Source organism: Quercus lobata, chromosome 2, assembly GCF_001633185.2.
Source record: "Quercus lobata isolate SW786 chromosome 2, ValleyOak3.0 Primary Assembly, whole genome shotgun sequence".
NCBI lineage: Eukaryota > Viridiplantae > Streptophyta > Magnoliopsida > Fagales > Fagaceae > Quercus > Quercus lobata.
Genome location: NC_044905.1, coordinates 55364319 through 55372284, shown reverse-complemented (window position 1 = coordinate 55372284; position 7966 = coordinate 55364319). Strand labels below are relative to the sequence as shown.

The window sequence follows — 7966 nt, the reverse complement described above, 5'->3', positions numbered from 1 at the left end:
CTACTTTAACCTAAGACCCGGGCCTAACATTATGGATTGGACCGGGTCAAGCCCGGCCCGTTCTGCTTCCTTTAGTGTAAGAGGTACGTTTGTGCATTCAATACAAGAACCCAACCCAACCCAACTTATCTGGATTGGGTTTTCAAGGGATGATGGTAATTGGGTTGGGTTTAAATTTTATTTTTAAAAAAAATTGAAAACTTTGATTGTCAAGATTTTCAGCCCAAGTAAATTAGTAGTTAAAAAAAAATGTATTTTAAATTTGATGATTTGATTTTTTTTTTTTTTTAATGTAAAAACTCAAATCAACTTTATTATTTTGATTTATTTAGGTATTTTGAGCACTACTTTTATGAGTGGGAATATAGGCTTGATTGTGTAAATTATAAGCATTTATTGAATAATGGGCTTAAATAGTTGTATGAAAATCCTTTTTTCTTTATTAGGTCTCACAAAATTGCCTAAACTTAATTACCCAACTCAACAAAAACGATCCCAATAGGTTGGATTAAGTTGGTTTTTATAGATATCATGGGTTGTGTTATATTATTGAGTTTGGCTGAAGTTGTCTTATAAAAATCCTTTTTTTTTTTTTTGTTCTTCTTTTTCTCTTTGGGCAAAATGGCATCATTTTGCATTTGCCAGGTCTTCACTTCATTTTCATTGAAACTATGTCATTTTGGGGCTTATTTGGCAAAAAAAAAAACAAAACACATCAACAAGATGACATGGCAGTTAACAGTAGAAACTAATCAGGGGGTGATTTGCTAACAGAACCAAAAACCAAATGTTGGAATGTAAAATCAAAGTTTTGAAAACATTGGGGTGTAAAATCTAATTACTCCCAAACGTTAAGAGTGTATTTTGCAATTTACCCTATATATATATATATATATATACACACACACACTAACCTCATCACACACGCTTCATACTTGCGATAAGGCTCTTTTTTTTATTTTGAGTTTAATATAATTTTTCAATTTGAAATTATCTATACTACTTTTTTTTTTTTTTAGAATACTAAGTATTTTTTTAACACACACACACGGGGAGAGGAGACTATACTACTATTTAAGGTGCATCTCTTGTTTGGGATCCTCAAATTTTAGTTCAAAAATGCCCTTACACCCCAATGTTTAAGTAAAGATAAAACTAAAGAACAATACAGTAAAAATACAACTCTAATTCCATCTAAAACATTGCCTAAAAAATAGGATCATTCTTATGTTGATTTTCAAACTGTTTTATCTACTTATAAATTAAATTTTCAAAATAAAAATTATATATAACAGGGTTTTTTTTTTTTTTTTGCTACAAAATAAACGTGTAATATTTATTAATTTAAGCTAGCCTCATGACACTCATGATTGTATTAGCAAACCTAAATACGTAATATTAATGAGAAAACATGTAAACTTCAAGTTGGAATGAATGAAAAATTATAAGCCTAGTAACTTATAAGTGCGTTGACATTTTCAACATATTCCCTAACAAGCTAAACTAAATATTCTTTTATAAATCTGTTTGGATAGAACTTATTTTGCTGAAACTGAAAACTGAAAACATTGTAGTAAAATAATTTTTAATTAATGAAAAAGTTGATAAAAAATGAAATTTGTGGATCCGTAAACAGTGCACGGATGCACTTTTCACGGAAGACCGGTCAAAAGTTGCGGCTATTGTTCATGTACAGTGCATGAACAGTAGCCGCTTGTGGGGAAAACGCGTGCAAAAAAAAAAAAAAAAAAAAAAAGGGGAAAACGCAGAAACGCAACGCAGCAAAATGCAACGCTATCCAAACATTACCTATGACTACTTTTTAGAAAAATTCTGTTATGGATTATTATTTAGGTATTTACATTTGGTTGAATTTATTTTATTCTTAAAGAGAAAGTATAACACTTTCTAAAATATCATTTTTTTTTTTTTTTTTTTTACAGAAATGTTATGTTGATAACATTTTCATAACAAATTCTAACCGGCAAGTACTGGATATTTTTATTTAAAAAAAATATATTACATTTATTTTAATACTCATTTATGTGTATCAATTATCCCTTAATGTTAGATACATTGATTGCTAAATTTTGAAATTAAAATATAATTCAAAATTTGAATAGCTTTTGTCAATGGTTTTAATTACGAAACTTATGAACTTTAATGTGATATTAATATCATAATTACCAGTATATTTGGTTTTATTACAATTATATATTTTCCATTCTAAACGTTTTGTACTCTTTTTTTTGAAGCCAAACATTTTGTATTCAAATGTTCTTATTTAAATGTGACATAATAACGTCATATCTGGAAGATTTTTCAGCACTTAAATGTACATCTATTGCTAAATTATTTTATGTTATAATAAGTTACTATATACACACAAATGTTTACCATTTGATTTAATGGAAAGCGGTCAAACAGCTAGCAATTTTTTGTAACATATATTTAGAAACTTTTGAAAAGATATTGTAATAATGGGCCATTAAATGCATGGCATTATGATCCTTTCTTTTTGGAGAAAGTCTAGTGCCACAGAAAAATGCACAATTTATGTCACAACTCGCCACATGGCGAGTTGTGGTTGGTGGAAAGGGTGATGTGGTGGAAGGGTGATGTGGGGACACCCTTCCACCAACCACAACTCGCCATGTGGCGAGTTGTGGCATAAGTTGTGCATTGTGGTTGTGGCACTAGACTTTCTCTTCTTTTTGTTCTCAACGTAAAATGTTTGGCTAAGACAACTTTTGATATCCGGTTATATTATGTTACAAATATATATATATATATATATATATATAGGGTCCGTTTGAATTGAACTTATTGTTATTGAAACTGAAAATTGAAAACACTGTAGCAAAATAATTTTTAAACATGTGAAAAGTACCGTGGGATCTATTTTTAATATTTTTAATGCGTGAACAGTGCTGCTACAGTACATGAACAGTACTACTACAGTGCATGAATAGTAATTTTTGTCTCTGCACAGTAAATTTACTGTTCATGCGCTGAAAAAAAAAAAAAGAAAAAAAAAAGGGACGGAAATGTGAAAATGAAAATGTGAACGTTGGTTTCAGCTGAAACCAAACACTCACATAAAGAAAGCTATTGATTATATTAATTTATTTTAATAACTTTATGACTATTTAATTGATATCAACCCTTTTGATTTTTTGGCTAAGTACAAGCAACATGTTTGACTCTATATATATAGAAAGAAATAAAAATTTCAAAGACACATTTTATTTTTTGAATTACAAAACTGCAGACTTTTCAAAAACAGTTTTTTATTATCCTAACTGTAGATGGCATGATTTGTTATTATCTCTTCTTTATTTTCAACAAGTTGTTACTTGGAAAAATTTAAGTAGTAAGTTTAAATTTAAATCAATAACAACTAACTATCTATGATTTATTGTGAAAATATTGTAGATATATCCCTTCGCATGTACTCAACAAATTGCAAACTGGTGTAAAGAAGATAAGATGGAAACAAAGAATTTTGTGGTTGAATTTGCTTTGGAGCTTGGAGGAAAATCATGGCATATTCCTTCCACGAGGTTCGAATTTCGGTCGCTTTGCAAGAAATTTAATTTCACTCGTGAATGAGAATTGAGGCACGTAACTACACCATTTGTGGAAGGGACTAGTGCAAGATGCAAAGCTTAAATTATCATGTATAGCTTTCTGCATAAAATGTAGAAGACAAAGCCCCCATTTATCTCAGAATTGGGGCCTTCACAATTGGATTTTAATTTTAAGTAATAATTTTCATTACACACTTTTTTATAATTTATTAAGAAAATCTTACCCAAATTAATATTAATCAATATCCTTCCTTCACGAGTTGTTGACTAAAGTCCAGCCAACTCAACTCTACATCCGACTCACCCTTGAGGAGCCCATGGCCTTGGCAATGTCTCTGAGCACAAATTTCTGAATCTTCCCAGTCGAAGTCTTAGGCAGTTCATCCTTAAACACCACTGTCTTAGGCACCATATAGTGCGGCAATTTAGCTCTACAAAACTCCATAATCTCCTTCTCGCTCGGCTTCGATTTCAACCTTTCCTTGAAGCTCACAAAAGCACAAGGTGTCTCACCCCAAAACTCATCGGGCCGAGCCACCACAGCTGCTTCATTAATCGCTGGATGTGTATAAAGCACAGACTCAACTTCCACACTGCTCAAATTCTCTCCACCGCTTATGATCACATCTTTGGACCTATCTTTGATCTCCAAATACCCATCTGGGTGCATAACTCCCACATCACCAGTGTAGAACCAACCATTCTCTGTCATACATTTAGAGGTACCCTTTGGGTCTTTGAAATAACCAAGCATCACTGACCCACCTCTGAATACAACTTCACCGAGTGTTAACCCATCTCGTTTCACACTCGCTCCTGACTCAGCATCCACAACATCCACTTCGGTCATCCCAATAATCTTCACTCCTTGTCTAGACTTTAGCCTCGCTCTTTCACTCGCTGGCAAACGATTCCACTTTCGTTTCCACGCACACGAAACAACGAGTCCAGCCGTTTCAGTCAACCCGTAGCCATGACTCACCACAAAACCCAACGACTCGGTCCTGAACAGCACGGCAGCTGGTGGTGGAGCCCCTGCTGTGAGAATCTGAACTGGGTTTTGAAGCTTTTCATTGTTGGGTGAGTTTGTTAACATGTTCAGCACCACAGGTGCACCGCACATGTGAGTCACACCATGTTTTTTGATAAGATCAAAGATTATTGGTCCATCGAATTTGCGAAGGCAGATATTGGTCGCACCCATGGCTGCCATTCCCCACGGGTAGCTCCATCCATTAGCGTGGAACATAGGTAGGGTCCACAAATATACAGGCTGCTTTGGTACACCCCAATCTAACAAAGAAGTAACGGTGATGAAGAAAATCCCTCTGTGACAGTGGACCACGCCTTTCGGAGAAGACGTTGTACCCGAAGTGTAGTTCAATATCATCGGGTCCCACTCCGAGAATTGGTCATCGTCCCACTTGAATTCAGGATCACCTTTCTCCACCATCCTCTCGTACGCGCAGCAAAAATCAACGGTGGATGATGATGAGGAAGAGAGAGCCTCACCACCATCATCATCATCGTCGGTGATGAGGACGAGTTGAGGGCGTTGAGTATTGGGCGGGAAGAGAGAGAGAGAGCTTGGAGGATGAGAGAGGAAGCCAGGTGATCAACGAAGACGAGTTTTGATTCGCTGTGGCGGAGGAGTACGGAGATCGTACGGGCGTCGAGGCGTGTGTTGATGTTGTTGAGGATAGCACCGGACATGGGCACAGCGAAGTGGAGCTCGTACATGGCCGGGATGTTGGGGGCTATGACAGACACCACGTGGCCTCTCTTGATGCCGAGCGATGCGATTGATGAGGCTACTTGAAGACATCGACGGTAGGTCTGTGACCACGTGTAGGTGGTGGTGTTGTAGATGACGGAAGTGCAGTCACCGTACACAGTGGCTGCTCTTTCTAGAAAGCCTGGTGGGGTTAGAGGCGATGAGTTTGCTTTTCTTGGCCTCAACTCTTCCATTACTCTCCGTCTCTTTCTGTCCTTATTTTTTTAAGTGATAATGTCCTGACTGTATTTCTTTTAGTGATAATATTAATATCCTGAAAGTGTGGATGTTTTGTGATTAATAAATAGCTTCTTGTGAAGAAGATAAAGATGAACTTTGGATTACACTCAATTTGGATCTATATTTTGCTATCATAGTTAATCGAGTCCTTACATTTTGGTATCAGTCAATTTGGTCCTACTATTTTTATTTTTAATCATTTTAATTTTTATAGTTAACTCACTAACGAAAAATACTTATGTGGCAAACAGTTTGCCCTGTTAGCATATTTAATATTAAAAAATTAGATCAGCTCTCTCTCTCTCTCTATTAATTCTTGTTATCTCTAACTCATGGTCGAAGAAGTCAAAGCCAACAGCAATCGCTTTCACTCCAATGCCACAGCCAATCCTCATACGCAATCTCTGTCGCTATGACCAACGTACATGTGTGATGAAAAGCTCGCGAGTTGCTATTGCTACACAAGGTGGCATCAATCTGAGGTTGGGTCCATGTTGATCATGCTTGAGACAAGTAAATACGAGTCATTTGGGTTGGGGATCAATTGGATCGAGTTTTCTTTGGGGTTTGTGGGCACGAACTAAGCTTTGTGGTGGATCTGGGTTTAGGATGGTGTTGGTCAGCTGGGGTTGCGGTGGATTTAGGTTTGTAGGCGACGATTTTGGGATTAGTTTGAAACTTTGAATTTGATGATTTTGTTTTAAATTTCTGGATTTAGTTTGAATCTAGTCTAGGTTTTATGGATTTGCATTTGGGCTTTCTTTTTAGGTGAGGATTTTGGGGTTAGAAACAATGTGACCTATATTGATTTAAGATTGTTGGACTAAATTGCTATTTGGTTACGAAGAAATTACAAGAAAGGAAAAAAACCAATATCAATAAAATAAAAATGAAATTATGTCGGATTAAGAAAATTAAAAGAAAAAATACAGAACCGAAAAAAAATGGTAAAGAAAAGAAAAGGCGAAAATGTACTTTTGGTCCCTATATTTTGGGCATATTTTTGTTTTAGTCCCTAACTTGATTTTGTGCCTACCTTTGTACTTGAAATCAAAAAATCATGTCCATTTTGGTCCCTGCCATTAACCCACTAACAAAAAAATCATACGTGGCGGACAGAGTACCCTGCTTGCTAACGTGACCATTAAAATATTATCTAAAAAAATATTTGGCATTTTTAAATGCCACATTAGTATTTAAATTAATATAAAAAAAAACAAGTCAAAAAATTCAAAAAAAAAATAAAACATTAATCTAATTAAATTAATTATTTTTTTACTTTTTTTTTCTTCGTAAGAACATTCATTTCTTCTTTTCAAAACATGAACTTTATGTTCTTCCCAAGAAAACAAACCAGCAAACCCAAGAATTTTATTAGGAAACAAACACACAAAAAACCCAAAAAATTCAGCTCAAAAATAAAATCATAAATCTCAAAAACCCCAGGGCTCGTTTGGTAGAGGAGTTTGAATAAACAATCGACTAAACAATCAAACCCACCACCACCATCGACTAAACAATCAAGAGACAGAGTCAAGTTTAGAGAGAGAACATTATTGGAAGACCCTGCAACTCAAACCTAGCAAACCCACCCCAAGCCAATTGAACCCAACAAACCAAGACATTGAAACGCAAAGAAAACCCTACAATCTGAAACCCACACCAAAAACCAAACCCAACCAACGATCCCTGATCAGACCAACCAACCAACCAACCAACCAACCCTGCAATCCAAAACCCACATGAATAGATCAGACCACCAATCACCACAACTGCCACCAATCAATCACTAATGGACACATAAAAGCCACCGCAACCCACGCCAACAACAAACCTAACCAACAATCCAACCCCCTACCCACCACCAGGCCGACCACCACTTCAACCACTACCACCAATCTCAACCTATCTCTTTCTCTAAACCTAGATCCCAAAAAGAAAGCCAAAAAAGAGAGATCTTGATCCAAGAAAATGAAGATCGATCAGACCATTTGGATCTTTGGATGTGGGAACCAAGATTTTGGTAATGGTTTTTTTAATTTTTTTTTTATTTTTTTTTTTTTATGCTAGAGTTTTTGTTAATGGCCTTATTATGCATGGCTTTTTATCTTCAGACCTTTTTTTTTAATTAAATGATTTATTTTAATTAGATTGATGTTTTTTTTTTTAATTTTTTGACTGGCTTTTTTTTATTAACTTAAATGCTGACATGGCATTTTAAAAAAAAGTGAAATAAATAATTTTATTAGCCATGACAACGTTTACTATGCAAACAGTGCATTTCTTCTACCACATATGAATTTTTTGTTAGTGGGTTGACAGCAGGGATCAAAGTGGACATGATTTTTCATTTTCAGGGATT

At 35.1% G+C, this 7966-nt stretch overlaps 1 pseudogene across 1 annotated transcript; it reads right to left on the bottom strand.

The window, feature by feature from the left end:
- Positions 1-3706: 3706 nt before the first annotated feature.
- On the bottom strand, positions 3707-5723 carry LOC115975900 (annotated as a pseudogene). The gene has a single exon (XR_004088204.1). The product of XR_004088204.1 is annotated as a probable acyl-activating enzyme 6 (transcript).
- Between the last annotated feature and the right edge of the window lie 2243 nt (positions 5724-7966).